Source organism: Salmo salar, chromosome ssa20, assembly GCF_905237065.1.
Source record: "Salmo salar chromosome ssa20, Ssal_v3.1, whole genome shotgun sequence".
NCBI lineage: Eukaryota > Metazoa > Chordata > Actinopteri > Salmoniformes > Salmonidae > Salmo > Salmo salar.
Genome location: NC_059461.1, coordinates 10,690,232 through 10,708,536, shown reverse-complemented (window position 1 = coordinate 10,708,536; position 18,305 = coordinate 10,690,232).

Sequence of the window (18,305 nt, the reverse complement as noted above, 5' to 3'; positions counted from 1 at the left end):
ACATGTTGCATTTGTATTTTGTTCAATGTAGATGAAACTACACTAAAGAAATGACCAGTCAAAGTCTGGACACACCTCATTCACAGGTTTTTCTTTTTTTTGTTGCTATTCTCTACATTGTAGAATAATCGTGAAGACATCAAATCTATAAAATAACACATATGCAATCATGTAGTAACCAAAAAAGTGTTAACAAATCAAAATATATTTGAGATTTTTCAAAGTAGCCACACTGTGCCTTGATGACAGCTTTGCACACTCTTGCCATTCTCTCAACCAGCTTCATGAGGTAGTCACCTGGAATGCATTTCAATTAGCTGGTGTGCCTTGTTAAAAGTGAATGTGCTTGAGCCAATCAGTTGCGTTGTGACAAGGTAGGGATGGTATACAGAAGATAGCCCTATTTGGTAAAAGACCAAGTCCATATTATGTCAAAAACAGCTCAAATAAGCAGAGAGAAATGACAGTCCACCATTACTTTAAGACATGAAGGTCAGTCAATCCAGAACATTTCAAGAAATCTGAAAGTTTCTTCAAGTATAGTGGCAAAATCCATCAAGCTCTATGATGAAACAGGCTCTCATGAGGATCACCACAGGAAAGGAAGACCCAGAGTTATCTCTGCTGCAGAGGATACGTTTATTGGAGTTACCAGCCTCAGAAATCGGCAATTAACTGCACCTCAGATTGCAGCCCAAATAATGGATGGAGACCAAGTTCTTATGGTCTGTCCAGATCACGAAAGGATGAGGTTCCCCTTCTAACCAGTGTCTCCACCCCTCAAGAGCCCACTTAATTGCCAAGAGCTCCCAGTTGCATACATCGTAGTTGCATTACGCTGGTGAGAACCGCTTGGAGAGAAAGACGCATGGGTGCAGTTTCTTGTCCTCCTCATTCCGCTGTGAAAGGACCACCCCTGCTCCTGTTTCTAAGGTGTCCACCAAAGGATCAGGATGAACAAGGATGGGTCCAGAGGTGAAACGTCCCTTGAGCTCCATGAATGCCCTGTCAGCCTCGCGGGTCCAGCAAAAAACAATCTGGGACTTACGGGTTAGGACCGTGAGAGGCGCTGCCACCACACCAAAGTTGCATATAAAATGCTTGAAAAAAATTGGCAAACCCAAAGAACCACTGGACCTGTTGAGTGTGGTGGGACGGAGCCAGTCAGCGACTGCCTCAATCTTTACAAGGTCCACTTGGATGCCCAGGGTAGAGATAATGTGACCCAGGAAGGAAACCTGGGAAACGTGGAACTCACACTTCTCTATCTTGACATATAGTTGGCGTCTCAGGACTTGGCGGACGTGTGGTATGTGTTCCAGAAGGGTCTTGGAGAACATCAAGATGTCTTCAAGGTAAACATAGACAAACCGATTCAACATATCCCTCAGGGTGTCATTGACCTATTATTGAAAGCCTATTGGTGAGTTCGATAATGTGAAGGGCAGGACTAAATACTCATAGTGGCCACTAGCGGTGTTAAAGGCAGTTTTCCACTCATCACCCTCCCTATTGTCACAAGAATGTAACTGTGGCGGATGTCCAGTTTGGTGAAGAATTGGGCCCTTTGGACCAACTCCAATGTGGACATCACGGGTAGTGGGTAACGATTCTTTATTGTAATCTGGTTCAGCCCTCTGTAGTCGATGCACGGACGCAGACCTCCATTCTTCTTACCCATGAAGAAGAAGCCTGCACCAGCAGGGGATGTAGAGGGGCAAATGAAACCTGCCTCCAGCGACTCCCAGATGTAATTGTCCATGACTGCTGCTTCAGGGATCGAGATGGAGTACAGACAACCCCGGGGAGGTGTAGCGCCGGGTAGGAGTTCTATGGCACAGCCGTAAGGATGTTGAGGGGGAAGGGTGGCGGCCTGCCTCTTACTGAAGGCCTCCCGGAGGTTGGTATTCAGGAGGGAGAGCGGAAAAGTCTTGGTCTTCAAGGGATGCAGGAGGACATGGCGAGGCTCTTGGTGGGGGTCTTAGACATTTAGTTTGGCAGTCCTTACCACAGTTTAGTAGGTGTCCCGTGGACCAGGAAACTAGTGGGTTATGTAGTGCTAGCCAGAGATACCCTAGGATAAGGGGGTTCTTGGGAGCAGTGAACAACAGAAAACAAGAGTCTCAGAGTGGTCCACCCGAAACTGCAGTAGAATGGGCTTGGTCAGATATTGCACCTGACCTGAGCCAATGGGGTGTCCATCGAGGGCTTGAATCTGCAGAGGGATGAGACATTTCACGCAGGGGATCTGTAACTCTCTGGCGAAGTCTTGATCAGTGAAATTATCTGCGGCCCCGGAATCCACAAAGGCTAGAATATGGTGCCAATGGTTATTCTTGTGTAGGGTTGCGGGTAGTAACAGACGGTGACTGGATAGCCGGGAGGTAACTGCACAGCTCGTCAGGGTCTCCCTCTGTCCTGGCGAGCCCTGGCGTTTCCCGTCAGCTCTGGGCAGGTAGCACAGAGATGGCAGAGGCCTCCCCGTAGAGGCAGCAGCCTTAGTGCATTCACCTGTCACGCTCCTGTGGGCTCAGACGTACGCGACCCAGCTATATGAGATCATCCATGCTGGGCTCGGTGGGCTTAGGGTGATCAGGAAACCGGAATGCTGTAGTGGTGTCAAAAGGGCGCTGTCTCACCTGTTCCCGGATGTGGTTGTCCATCCTGATTGCCAGCATTATCAGGGACTCGAGGTCCTCTCCCAGTTCCCGAGTGGCCAGTTCATCTTCGATGGAGTGACTCCGTATTCCACCCACTCTCGGTGGCGTGGGTGCGGAACACAATGGCGAAGTCAGCCACTGGTCTGGCCCCTTGGCGGAGGTTGAACACTCGGCTGGCCACTTCTTGTCCGCCAACTGGGTGGTCCAAGACTCGTCGCAGCTCGGCAGTGAAGGCTACTATGCCTCTGCAAGATGGTGGCTGCTGTTCCCACACCACCATTGTCCACGCCAGGGCCTTGCCCAAGAGTAGAGAGATGATGTAGGCGATTATGGACCAATCAGTGTGGCACGAAGAGGACTGTAGCTCGAACACCGAGTGAGGAACCCCTTGCATCTTCCCGGGTGGCCGTCATACCACTCGAGGGCTGGGACCTTGGGTTCCCGGTGCAGGTTCACTGGAGGAACCATGATGATGAGACCTGGGCATTGGCTCCTCCTGGGTTGGTGACGTGCCGTGGTTGGAGGGGGCAAGTGCCCGAAGGATCACGTCGTTTTGGGAGAGCTGTTCTTGCTGCCGTCCTAACAGTGCACCTTGGTGGGCAACCACATTCCAGATCTGGGTGATCGATGCTGGGTCCAAGTTGTGGCAGAAGCTTGCTGTGAATTGGTAAGGTTGGACCCAGGTGCAGAGAAGAGAGCAGATGCCAGGAGGAACCATGACACAAAGCTGTCAAGGCAAAGGGTGGCTACTTTGAAGAATCTCAAATTTAAAATATATTAGATTTTTTTAACACTTTTTTGCTTAGTAAATGTTATTTCTTAGTTTTGATGTCTTCACTATTATTCTACAATGTCGAAAATAAAAAAAGTAACAAAAAAAACCTTTAATGAGTAGGCGTGTCCAAACTTTTCATTGGTAGTGTATATTCACGTCTCCAAATAATTGATTAAACACACATTGTTTTGCAATGAAGGTCTATAATAGCCTCAACAGCACATTCTAAGGTAGCACCATAGTGTAGCCGGAGTACAGATAGTTTCCGTCCTCCTCTGGCTACATTGACTTCAAAACAAATCCTACGTTGGCTCATGCTTCTCACCCAATTCCATTGACACAGAAATGGACAACTTCCGGAGGACGTCATCTAACCTATCAGAGGTCTCGCAGTATGAACTGATTTGTTGTTGACCCAATCAAAGGATCAGAGAATAAATCTATCACTGAAAGCATAAATTACAGCTAGCTAGCACTACGGTGCATAAAATATGGTGAGTCGTTCACACAAAGAAGGAGAAAAACAATAGTTGAACAGTTTTGAACAAATTAATTTCTGAAAAAATGAAGTTGAAGGAAAACAGAGTGCAAGACCTAGCTATATTTCGTTGTATTTTTTTCACTCACCTAGCTAGCAAATGCACCTAGCAAGTTTAGGCTACTCAAACACCTGACTCAAAACACAGATCGATGCTATGTTAGCTAGCTGGCTGTGGATTTCCAAAACTGGAACTCTTCCAAGTCAATGTTGTCACGTCCTGACCAGTAAAAGGGGTTATTTGTCATTGTAGTTTGGTCAGGGCGTGGCAGGGGGTGTTTGTTTTGTGTGTTTCAGTGTTTTTAGGTTCTATGTTTATATCTAGTTTTCTATTTCTATGTTGGCTTTTGGCAATGACCTCCAATTAGAGGCAGCTGGTTGTCGTTGTCTCTAATTGGAGGCCATATTTAGTTGTGTTTGTTTACTTGTGTTTTGTAGGTGGTTGTTTTCCTGTATAGCCTGTGTTGCCTTACGAAACTGTTTCGTCATTTGTTTCTTTTGTTAAAGTGTTATTTCTAATAAATTAAGAAGATGATTACTATACCCACTGTGCCTTGGTCCTATCCTTACGACGCCTATGACAAATGTAAGCTTTTGGTTTTATTAATTTATTGCCACTGGAGCCTGCTTGTGTAACTGCTAAACTGCTTGCTGCACACTGTACTGCATGATTGTAGCGGGTTTATTAACGAGTTAGTTCTAGTAGCTAGCTATGTTAACTATGGCGTTAGCTAATATGGTGACAACAATTTATGCCCTGTGTAGCGGTTAGTGGTTATGGTATGAAAGTTTGGCTTGGAAAGTTTTTTTCGCTTGGTCACAGACATCTGTTTTATTGTGCACTGAAGTCCACGCGCAAAAGGGAAAAGGATAAAGGAGGAGAGAGTGTGGATGCGAGAAGGAATTATACAATGAGCAAATGGTCATGCTGTTTGTATGTGGCTGCTATGATAGTGAACTGTGTATTCATTCTGCTGATTCTGTTGAATTCTTTTTTCTTAAACGGAAGTAAACGGAACGAAACGGGATTAAACATACCTGAATTTGTCCAATAGAAACTCTCGTTTGTAAGCGTTGGACTAATGATTACATCTTAGGTCAGCTAAAAGCAGGCAAGTGTGCAAGGCGGTACTGAATGTGTCACCTACATTGTAAACTTACATTCATAGGCTAGGTTGTAGCATGCTCATGATGGGTGTAGGGAAAATGTGAGTATCATGTAGTAACCTAAACCTATAGATGTTACATTGAGCTGGGTGAATAGAATATGAATGACACTCATCCAATATGTTGTAATAGAAATAAGGCCAAGCTCATTAAAAAAAAAATATATTGTCTTGCTTCATCTTAAATGGCACCATCCGCCACTGCTTGAAAGTCAGGATAATCTTTCTCCTGCAAAGAAACATTTTTATAGCTGAAAAAAATGATTTTGTAGGCATTTATAATTAAATGAGGAGTGGAGCTTATAGTTACGTGACGACATCACATGCCCAACTTACCTTCAAAGTATTCAGCAATCATAATTCATTTGAAAAATATAGTTCCCCTCATTTGTCACAATAAAGAAAGTTTGACAAAAGAAAAGTCTACGGACAAAAATGTTGTTGATCTTTAGAAAATGTCTCCTATATCTGCCGTTTCCATTACACGTCGCATCGATTTCTTTGGGCGTTATTGCTTTTGTCGAATAAACCTGGGTCAATGGAAACCTTGGCTAGTGTTTCATGGAGCTATCTGCTGGTCATTACGTTACACTGCACTCCCTACCACAAGGATGAACCTTTGAGGCAGTGTAAACAACATCAGGAGATTATTTTAGGATATGTTTTTTGTCATGAATCTAGTCTTATCTCACACTGATCCTTTATATAATGTTAGGGGAATATATACGTATACATTCTCAGTCTCTGTTTTAGCATTGTTCTCCTAAAATATAAAAAGCAGAATATGATTTGTATTAGGGCTTAATGATATGTGGACATTAATGAAACTAGACTACAATGCAGACCAATTCAGAACAGAGTTGGACTAAGGTCTGTGAACAAGGGAGACAGCCCCCCCTGCTGGCTTTCTTGGGGTTACACGTGGTAAAAAGAAAAATGTAGGTAGATTGACTCAGCCCAGAAACAACCGCTAATTTTAAAATGTTAACACACTTTGTAGGCAGATTATTGATCATCACATGATCATATACTATCCAAGAAGCAGGCATTGCAGTTAAAGGGGTGGAAAATGATGAAATAATTAAAAACACTCATCCCTCATTGGATATTGATTTTAGCCTCTTCTCTCTCTCCTTGGGGACTAAAACTGTACTGCCTGTCCCATTTAATTTCAGATGAAGAGAACACATGATTTATAATACCCAGCACCAAATAACTTTCATTTCATCTCTAAACCTCCTTTTTTCTCCCCCTCCTCCTGACTACTCCATCCATCTTGGTAACTAGGTACGGGGGTGGTCCAGCCACATGGTAACATCTGTCACACTCCCTGCCACTAAGGAAGAAAAGAAAGTGCCATAAAGACGGGGGTCAATGTGCATAACCAATCATAGCTCAATAAAGCCAACACTAAGGAGGAGGGAAGGCTGCATTAGACGTGTGTGTGCTTGTTTGTTTTTTTGTGTGTACACGTGTGCGAATGTTTGTGTGTGTTTGGAGGGGCGGGGCAGGGGCAGGCAATGGATGTGAGTCTTTAGAGATGAAAAAATGTGGTTCGGGGAGAAAATAATAGTGTGTTTTGACACTGTATTACACATATAAATGGTTTGAGACCAGAACAAGAGTGAGTCAATTATGATAGGAAAGTCTAGAAAGAGTAAGGGAAGAGAGGTTAAGGTACATCAATCTATAGCCAGATGACTCCTGATATCTCCAGAAGTTATAAGTCAAATGTTTGTTTTAATCTGTTGTTGTTTAGTACTGTCTTTTTCCTAGCTAAGTCAATCAACTTTAAGTGTTGTCTGTCTTCCCAGTAGCCTACTCGGTGTGTGCTGAGTGCTCATAACTTGCAGTTGATTGTTGACCAGGATTAAAGGGCATGGAAATTTGTGACAGTTGCTGTATTGGAACAGGAGTGGTTTCTCCTCTCCTAGGCAATCAGCAATTAGTACCGGGAGGCGTGCTATTCACCTCTGCTAGGCATTTTGCAATTACTGTTAGTACTTCAAACTCCCCTATTTTCTCAGTTGTTCGTGTCAGCGGTGGTCTTGTCGTCAAAACTAAGACGGTTCTGTCGAGTTCATCTTCGGAGTTATTTGAGGAAGGAAAGAGGAAGGCTCGTCTCTCACTTGAGTATCTTACCTAGTTATTTTCAGATCTAATTGTGCTCTTTTTATGCTTCGTCAACAATGTATGTGTTTTCTATACTTGTTTGCTCCTTACCCTGTAGGCTTTACAGACGCTCTCAACCCATTGGCTAGAACCCTTCTAATTTGTGTACCCTGTGCAAACAACCCATGTGGAATTCCTGGTCTCCAGCAGCATTTGGAACTGCCGATCTGCCGTCAAAAATGCTGAGTTCATCTCAGTCTGTGCTGCCCTTTAGTTCCAAATTGAGGCATGGATCACTGAAGAGAATACTGTTACTCCAGTTCCATCTAACTACGTGTTCTCTCATAGTCCAAGAGCTTCTGGTCGTCGCGGTGGTGGCACAGGGCTACTCATTTCTCCTAAGTGGAGATTCTCTTTTCTCCACCACACCTGTCCATCTCATTTGAATTCCATACTGTCACTTGTCCACTCAAGCTTAACATTGTTGTCATCGATCGCCCTCCAGGTGCTTCCCTCCATGATCCTCCACCCCTCCTCCTCCCTGTTTGTGGCCGACTTTGTCAACCACTTTGAAAAGAAGGTTGATGACCTCCGCTCCTCATTCTCTCAGCCTATAGAATCGTGCTGGTCCCACTCACACAGAACTACACTACTCCTTGACCTCTTTCTCCCCTCTCTCTCGTGCCGAAATTCTGCAACTAAAGACGTCCGGACGCCAGACAACCATCCCCTCCTCCCTTCTCCAGACCATCTCTGGAGACCTCATCAACTCATGCGTCCCCTCTGACTTCAAAAATGGCCAGTCACTCCCCTCCTCAAAAAAACAGCACTCAACCCCTCTGATGTCAAACTACAGACCGGTATTCCTTTATTTTCTGACCAACCCTCACGCTATCTCTCTCAGATCTTCTTGGGTCTAACCAGTCAGGCTTCAAGACAGGTCACTCAGCCAAGACTGCTCTCCTCTGTGTCACAGAAGCTCTGCGCACTGCCAAAGCTGACTCTCTCCTCTGTTCTCATTCTCCTAGATCAAACCACTGCCTTTCTTCACTGTGAACCATCAGATCCTCCTCGCCGCCCTCTCAGGGTGGGTTTCTCAGGCTCTGCACACTCTTGGATTGCATCCTACCTGGCAGGCCGCTCCTTCCAGGTGATGTGGAGAGGACCTGTGTCTGCACCACGTACTCTCACTACTGGTGTCCCCCAGGGCTCAGTTCTAGGCCCTTTCCTCTTTACTTTATACACAGTCACTTGGCTCAGTCAACATGGTCTTCCCTAGTGTTGCTATGCGGATGACACTACTACCCACTTGCTTGTTCCTGTAACTTATTCAGAATGCTGCAATCGGCTGGTTCTCACATGTCACCCTGCTCCTCCGCACACTCCACCAGTCGAAGCTTGCATCACAACAAAATCCTGGTATGCTGAACAAAATAAACACAACATGCAACAATTTCAAAGATTTTACTGAGTTAAAGTTCATAAGGAAATCAGTCAATTCAAATATTCGTTAGGCCCTAATCTATGGATTTCATTTCACTGGGAGTACAGATATGCATCTGTTAGTCAGAGAAACCTAAAGAAAAAGAGGTAGCGGAGTGGGTCAGGACAGGTGTGACCATCATTTGCCTCATGCAGCGCAACACATCTCCTTCGCATTGAGTTGATCAGGCTGTTGCTTGAGGACTGTGGAATGTTGTCCCGCTCCTCTTCAATGGCTGTGCAAAGTTGCTGGATATTGGTGGGAACTGGAACACGCTGTCCAGTACACATTGATCCAGAGCATCCCAAAAGTGCTCTATGGGTGACATGCCTGAGTATGCAGGCCATGGAAGAGCGGGGACATGTTCAGCTTCCAGGAATTGTGTACAGATCCTTGCGACATGGGGCCATGCATTATCATGCTGAAACCTGAGGTGATGGTGGCGGATGAATGACACAACAATGGTCCTCAGGATCTCGTCACGGTATTTGAGCATTCAAATTGCCATGGATAAAGTTCAATTGTGTTAGTTATCCGTAGCTTATGCCTGCCCATACCATAACCCCACCGCCACCATTGGTCACTGTTCATAACGCTGACATCAGCAAATCGCTCGCCCACACAACAACATGCACGTGCTCTGTGGTACTGAGGCCGGTTGGACGTACTGCTGAATTCCATAAAACGAATGTTGGAGGCATATAGAAATTAACATTAAATTCTCTGGCAACAGATCTGGTTGACATTCCTACAGTCAGCATGCCAATTTTATGATCTGTGGCATTGTATAGTGTGACAATTGCACATTTTAGAGTGACCATTTGTCTCCAGCACAAGGTGCACCTGTGTAATGATCACGCTATTTAATAATCTTCTTCATATGCCACACCTGTCAGATGGAGGATTATCTTGGCAAAGGAGAAATGCAAACACTATGTGCTCACAACTTGAGAAATAAGCTTTTTATGTATACAAAATATTTCAGGGATCTTTTATTTCAGCTCATGAAACATGGGACCAACACTTTACATTTTGCATTTATTTTTGTTCAGTGTACTTGCCTATGGAGAAGCAAAAGGAACTGCCCCTCACTACCATCAGGCTATGCGCAAACCCTACACCCCAACCCAAGTACTCTGTTCTGCCACCTCTGGTATCTTGGCCCACTTAGCCCAGTCAAAGCCCTCCTGGACTGGCACCCCAATGGTGGAACCAGCTTCCCCCTGAAGCTAGGATAGCAGAGTCCCTGCCGATCTTCCGAAAACATCTGAAACCCTACCTCTTCAAGAAGTATATATTTTTTTCAAAATGAGCATTGTTGGATTAGCCACGGAAAAAGATAGGAAACTTCCCGCTAGCCATGACTGGCTGAGATAATGGATGGGCTGGACATCCTAACTGTATCTTAAGAATATCATTGAATTTAAGTGAACATTTTCGTTTCTCCATGCTTGTCTCAGAGCAGTAAAAATAAAAATCTCATTGATTTATCAAGCCCAGTCCCCATGCCTGTCTCAGAGCAGCGCGAAACGGTGCTGAAATAGTTCACCACAGTGGGTAGGCTATTGCTTCAAATCTTATTGCTTCTAACTTCAATATGCTTTTTAAATAAATAAGACCTTCACTACTTTTAAAAGCACATTACTCAACACTAGTGAGACTCATGTCGCCTACAGTAGGCCTACAGTATATCGAAAAATATTTTTTTCAATGACGTGACTCTCTGCCAATAATTACATTTAGAGGATTGGAGGATTCTAAATTAACATCTAAGGGGCAATTTCCCGTTAAGGAAAATCTGATTTGTGAGAATATCTAAGGGGCTTTTATATAATTTAAATTAATTTATAATAATCGCTTTGTTTAAAAAATAACTATATTTTGTTTTCAAATAACATAAAGTGAGTGAGAAAAAGGCTATTATTGAAAATGGCGTGAGACATTGTTACTAATTTGTAAATAAAGCCAGTTTGTTATTTATTTCTGTTTTTAGAGGGAGAGAAACCAAAAGCCTACAGTTGCCTCATGGGTCTCCCAGCCGCAGCCGGCACGGTATTGAACCAGCATTTTTAGCAATGCAATTTGCACTGCAATGCAGTGTCTTAGGCCACTGCGCCACTCAGGTGCGGTACAACTGGACTGGTCAAGAGTAGGCTACAGTACAACAGTAAGAGCATAAAAATCCTAACATTTCCACACCCTAATTGTAGTCTAAGTTTCTCTTAGAATAAAAAGGGTAACAAGTTTTAGTAAGCAATACTGAAGTTGTGCACAATTATTAGTTTGTATTTGGTTTGCACTATTGTAAAGTGGTTGTTCCACTGGATATCATAAGGTGAATGCACCAATTTGTAAGTCGCTCTGGATAAGAGCGTCTGCTAAATGACTTAAATGTAAATGTAAATGTATGTCTTCCCATTCAATATTAGTTTGAGACACAGTAGCGCCTTGGGACCCAAAACCATAATCAGTGCTATTACTCCCCCTTGTGCTGGTCTGGAGCAAAGAGGTAGTGACGCAGGGTACCACAAATTACCTCTAAGTCCCGCAGCATAATCGCAAAACTTTTAGTTGAGCAACCACTGTATTTACGTCCACGGTCTTGGCTAAATTACTCTCATGGTGTTTTGTCTTATATCTAGGATGATTCTACTTAGCGGTGTATTGCTTTGGACACTATCCTAAGTTGATAACTACATGATAAGTCTACAGCTGTAAGGCACAAGCTTCGAACAGTCTACAGCAAGGGTGTCCAACCCTGTTCCTGGAGAGCTACCTTCCTGTATATTTTCGCTCCAACCCCAGTTGTAACTAACCAGGTTCAGTTTATCAACAAGCATATCATTAGAATCAGGTGTGCTATATTAGGGTTGGAGTGAAACCTACAGGATGGTAGCTCTCCAGGAACAGGGTTGGAGAGCCCTGGTCTACAAGGATCACCTATGGACCTCTGTGGAGAAACTGGTGATTAATGTTGCTGTAGTTTCAAAGGGCTTCAGGGTAACCAAGGCTGGTAGTTTGCTCTGACCCTTAAGTAATCCTAGTATAAATCCTCATTAAATGTTCCATTTTACATGTGCGTTTATGCTTACACAAGCGCACATGCCAAGGGAAAGAAAACCAAGTATCCTGGTAGGCTGCAACCTGTTCAGACTGAGTCGGACTTCATCAGATAATTTCCGTGTCAATAATTTCTGTGCTGACCTCAATCCATATGTCAAGGGGACCTGTAGTGGTTTTACTTCAAGTTAACATGTCTTACACCATTGCAGCGGCGATAGGTTTGAAGGAGTCTATTTCATAGTGTGGCGAGTTCAGCGCCAATGTCTTTGTAAGGCAGGGTTTACACATAAAAACACACACCACCAGTCCAAGTGAAGATTTAAACCGATTTATTACTATCAGGCTTCGGCAGGTGTTCGTGATATACAAAACTCAAAACAAACATTATGTCACAAGTGGAAGGTCCTCCAATCTTGGTCTTTAATCCTTCTTGAAATCATAATTTCCTTTATTCATAAAAACCTTCTCCACTGTGTGTTCTGTCTCTCCAATAACTTCCTACTTCTTCACCTGCTGGGGTCAAAGAAAGTTATCAAGGGCAATTTGAATTGTTAGGGCTCTAAACTTCTTACTAATTGTGGCTGGACTGACTGTTGCTGGCATTGGTACTGCTACCCAAGGGAACCAGCTATCCTGCCGATTTATTCCGAACTGCATCCTACTGGAACACATGATAAGAGCATTTTAATAGTTGTCTTGTAGTTGAGACTACACATGGCAAGGAATTATTATTGTTACCATTTGTTTTTGGAGGTGGAAAGTCCACTGGACTACTTTTACGACCAGTATGGTCAGTGATATCTCAGATGTATTCTAAGGTAATCCCCTTCAAGGGGCTTGTTCGCTCCTCGCTGTTCTCATGGGGAAGTTTACAACTTGATTTGTTTCCTTATCAGGCGGCCTCGTACAGTGTTGCACGTAGTCTCGACCTCCACACTGGCATTGATGAGGCTCATCATTGGTCTGGGCTAGTATTCCCTCTCTGTGTCTCAGGGCCCTCCACCAGCTGTTGGTGTTGGTGTCTGAGGCACAAACGAAAGGTCGGACCCTTTGTACGAGTTGTCAGCAGCCATGTTGTTAGTAGATTGACTGTAACCTTTCAACTAAATCAGCTAAATAAATAAATACATTTTAAAAAAGCTATTTTTGAACATAGGATGAGCTATTCTTAATAATCTACTGGAGAACCATTTTGGGTTTAAGTATGACTTTCGTATGAGTGAAGCTTTTAGTGAGAGGTTTAACGCTTGAATATTTTATCATTTTAGCCCCCCAAACTCATACTCTTATGTATAAATAGGCTCGGTTAACTTTGTCCAGCTTAGCATTCCAAATAAAATGAAATATTTTTTGCTCACATTATTTTAAAAATGAATCATCTGGAATCATCTGAATCAACTGTGATAGGACCAAAGAGTTCATCAATGTAATTTTTCCATAAATAGACAAGTATTTACCTCTTTGTGGTTGCAAAATCTTATCTATTTTTGCTAACTTTCTATTGAAATAAATTGTGATAAGTTAATTTCTATTTTTTAGATGTGAATACCAAGTATGTCTACTTCACCATCCGCCCATTTTATTGGTAAACTATAAGGTAGTGTAAACACTCACTGTTTTTTTTTTACAATCCAATATGTAATATGGTACACTTGTCATAATTAGGTTTTAATCCAGAGAGGCTAGAAAAGGCATCAAGATCTTCAATGAGACTGTGCAGGGATCCAGATTGTGGACTTAAGAAAAAACTAGAGTCATCAACATACATTGACACTTTTGTTTATATCCCCTGGACTTCTAACCCCTTAATGTTCTTGTTGGATCTAATTTTAATAGCTAAAGTGGCCATGATAAATAGATATGCAGACAAGACAGCCTTGATCTACTCTTAAAAGCTCAATACTTTCTGAGAAGTAACCATTGTTTACTATTTTACATCTGGGATTTCTGTACATAACTTTAACCCATTGTATAAGAGATTCACCAAAATTAAAGTATTCCAGGCATTTATATATCAATTCTAATTCGTACTTTATCAAATGCCTTTTCAAAATCTGCTATGAAGACCAGACCTGGTGTCTTCAATGTTTCATAATGTTCAATTGTTTCAAGTAATTGTCATATATTATCTCCAATATATCGTCCACGTAAAAAACCTGTCTGATCAGGATGGACAATATCTGTTAAAACATTTTTTATTCTGTATGCTATGCATTTCGCCAGGATTTTCGCATCACAACATTGAAGTGTTAGAGGCCTCCAGTTTTTTAATTGGACTGAATCTTTATACTTACCACCTGGGTCCTGTTTTAGTAGTAATGAAATCAGACCTTCTTGTTGAGTACCTGAACATCTACCATTTGTATTAGAGTAATTAAAAAATGCTAATAATGGATCTTTTGAGTATGTCAAAAAAGGTCTGACATACCTCTCTACTGGTATACCATCAAGCTCTGGTGTTTTTCCAGACTGAAAAGATTTTATTGCCTCAAAGTTCCTCTTCTGTAAATTGGCCTTCACACCGGTCTTTCTGTAAATGTGTTAATTTTACATTATTTTTGTTAGAAAATAAATCCTTACAGTTAACATCATTCAGTGAAAATGGAGGAGACTGAAAAGAAAACATGCTTAAAATATTTTGCTTCCTCTTTCAAAATATAATTTTGTGAATCATGGATAACTCCATCATTTCTAACGAGTTTCTGTAAATTATTTTTGGTAGAATTTCTGTGTTGAAGGTTCAATAAAAATGTGTGCATTTTTCCTCATGAACCATCCAATTCGCTTTATTTTTGTAATACATTACACTTGATCGTTCTTGAATAAGTACCTACATTTCTATTTGCTTTTCCATCTGTGGTATGACTTAAAGATTGCTGTACACCAGCAGAACCCATCCAACTTGACAGAGCTGGGAGCAGTTTTTCTTTGAAGAATGGGCAAAAAACCCAGTGGCTAGATGTGCCAAGCTTATAGGGACATACCCCAAGATACTTGCAGCTGTAATTGCTGTAAAAGGTAGCTCAACAAGTATTGACTTTGGGGGGGAGGGTAAATAGTTATGCGCGCTCAAGTTCAGTTTTTTTAGTCTTATTCCTTGTTTGTTTCACAATAAAAAATATTTTGCATCTTCAAAGTGTAAATCATGTTGTGTAAATCAAGTGATACAAACCCCCCAAAAATCTATTTTAATTCCAGGTTGTAAGGCAACTAAATAGGAAAAATGCCAAGAGGGGTGAATACTTTCGCAAGCCACTGTACATCAGGGCTAAACTGGAGAGAACCTTTACAAGGCCTGCGCCAGATGGCTTATTTTGGAGGGCGTTCGTCGCAATTTCTGCAGTTTTTTTGCTTATGGCATAGTTTGGGTTTTTATCGCTGCTGAGGTCAGCGAACAATCTTTCCATGGGTGAGGGTTCACTAATTAGCGAGAGACTGGGGAACACCACCTCTGATAGCATTCACATTATAATAATACTAATTATTATATTTTTTTCAGTTTGGGTTTTGAGTCGTTGGAAGCTGCAAAAACAATATTCTATTTATAGACGTTAATAAATAATCAATACTGTATCAGTAATGTGGGAGTTGAATGTCAATGAATTTGCAAAAGCAAATTTTATTTATTAAGCAATGTTAATGAATAATCATACCTGTATAGGCTACCTGGGAATTCAACTTTCATGAACCTGAAAGCATTGCTGTTTCTAGGTTAAGATTGACAAGTTTAAAATGTCTCTTTACCGGAACACGCGGTAACATAAAGAAATACTCAGTGTCTTTGCATGATGTTCAAGTGCAATAGACAACGAGATAATACTTTGCTTCGGCCAACAAATATATCTTCTCAAATTTCGTTAATTGACTGGCTGATATGTCCTAGCTCTAGGAATTAATGCTCGCTGAGTCTCCTCGCTCCTGAGTCACAAGTGACAGAGATAATACTTCGCTGTGGCCAAACTAATATATTTTCTCAAATTTCCGTAATCGGCTGGCTCATAAGTGACCGAGCGGCTGAAATCGGACATTTGTAGCAAAATTTGAAATTGTGTTTCTTATATTGGATAAAAGTAGAGACTCAGAGCTACAACATGGTATATCATACACTGTATTTGAGGAACAATGGGAAAATAATTCTGCTTTGAAAGTTGACAAACTTGTAAACTCACTTTTGAGAAAATGAACTTTGAATAGTTTTGGTACGTACCTGAGAGCTCTCCTTTGTTTACACCCATTCAGCATTGTTCACACCCTCTTAAGCCAGCCCCACCCATCACATTAAGGATTCACATGTGAGGTAATGTACTACACAGTGAGTAGTGTAGTAAATATTTCGATTTAAAAAAGTAGCCTATAATATGGAAAAATTCCAGGTAAACAGACACTGTCCAGATATAAATATTTTATACATTTTAGATGACACTTACCCAGACACACTTGTCTAAATTGAATGGTCATGTGAAAGAAATGCTATAACCCCCAGCCTCATATTGCCAAGTGGATGGTTCTCTACAGAAGGTAGTGCCAAATGATTACTTGCATAGTAGCAAAATCAGAAATGTATAGTGTCAATATAAATGAAATAATATACAGTATGATCAAGAACAATATCAATAACAATATCAGTGATAGATGAGGTAGTTATATGCATACAATCAGGGGTAAGTGTCTGAGCAGCAGGGTAAAAAAACAGTAGCAGCCACCTATGGCATGTGTATTAGAAGAGAGTCATTTAAATAGAGGCATTGCAGATAGTGCTGATGACTGGTCCATCCAAACCACACATGAACAAGGGAATCTATAATTGGAGAGCCTGTTTCTGTCCTGCCCTTGACTTTGCTGCAGGGCATGTGATGTACTAGCAATACAAACTGATTGTCATAGCTAGTTAAAGTTAAACAAATAACTATAACCAGCAATGCGAAATGTCATTCTGAGAAAGCATTACTACACACAAATAATAAACATAATGTTAGCTAGCGAGCCAGCCATCTAATGTCAGCTAGATAGCTAAAAGTCAGCTTTAACTAGTTTTTTTTTGTTTATACATGAAGCTAGCTAGCTAAACATTTAACCATGATCCCAATCCATAGAATACTAGCAATACAAACTGATTGTCATAGCTAGCTAACCGTAACCAAATAGGTTCAATGTTAGCTAGTTAGCTAGCTAATCCCAGCAGACTGGGATAGGGATTGATTGAAAATGTCCGTAAACACACCAGCCAGCTGGTCTGCGCATGCTCTGAGGACGCGGCTAAGGATGCCGTCTGGGCCAGCATTCTTGCGAGGGTTAACACGTTTAAATGTTTTACTCACGTCGGCCACGGAGAAGGAGAGCCCAGTCTTTGGTAGCGGGCCGCGTCGGTGGCACTGTATTGTCCTCATAGTGCGCAAAGAAGTTGTTTAATTTGTTTGGAAGCAAGACGTTGGTCTCGGTGAGGTGGCTGGTTTTCTTTTTGTAGTCTGTGATTGTCTGTAGTCCCTGCCACATACGTCTCGTGTCTGAGCCATTGTATTGCACTCCACTTTATCTCTATACTGATGCTTTGCTTGTTTAATTGCCTTAGAGAGGGAATAACTACACTGTTTATATTCTGCCATATTCCCAGTCACCTTGCCATGGTTAAATGCGGTGGTTCACGCTTTCAGTTTTCCGCGAATGCTGCCATCATTCCATGGTTTCTGGGTCGGGTAGGTTATAATAGTCACAATGGGTACTCCACCGCCAATACACTTCCTTATAAACTCAGTCACCATATCCGTGTATGCATCTAGATTATTTTTGCAAGCTACCCAGAACATATCCCAGTCTCATGATCAAAACAATCCTGAAGCGTGGATTCCGATTGGTCAGACCAGCACTGAATAGTTCTTAGCACGGTTTGAGTTTCTGCCTATAGGAAGGGAGAAGCAAGGTGGAGTCGTGGTCAGATTTTGTAAGGGGTGCGTAACTGGTGGCAGGGAAGTCAGACGCAGGAGAGTAGAACTAGGTAATAGCTGGAGCAGTTTAATTGGAAAAAAAACTACGGCATAAAGAATAACAAACATGGGTACAAAACCCGTTGCGCACCAGTAAACATGTGCACAAGCACTTACAACAAACAATTCCACACAAAGACATGGGGGGAACAGAGGGTTAAATACACAACACTTAATGATGGAAATGAGAACCAGGTGTGTAGGAAAACAAGACAAAACAAATGGAAAGTGGATCGATGATGGCTAGAAGACCGGTGACACCGAGCACCGAACGCCGCCCGAACAAGGAGAGGAACCGACTTTGGTGGAAGTCGTGACAGATTTGCCAAAAGGAGGACAGGGGAGGGCCTTGTAAGCATTCCAGAAGTTTGAAAAGCAATGGTCGAGAGTCTTAGCAGTTCGAGTAATACAGTCGATATGTTGATAGAACTTCGGCAGCCTAGTCCTCAAATTTGCTTTGTTAAAATCCCCAGCTACAATAAATGGAGCATCAGGATATGTGGTTTCCAGTTTGCATAACGACCAGT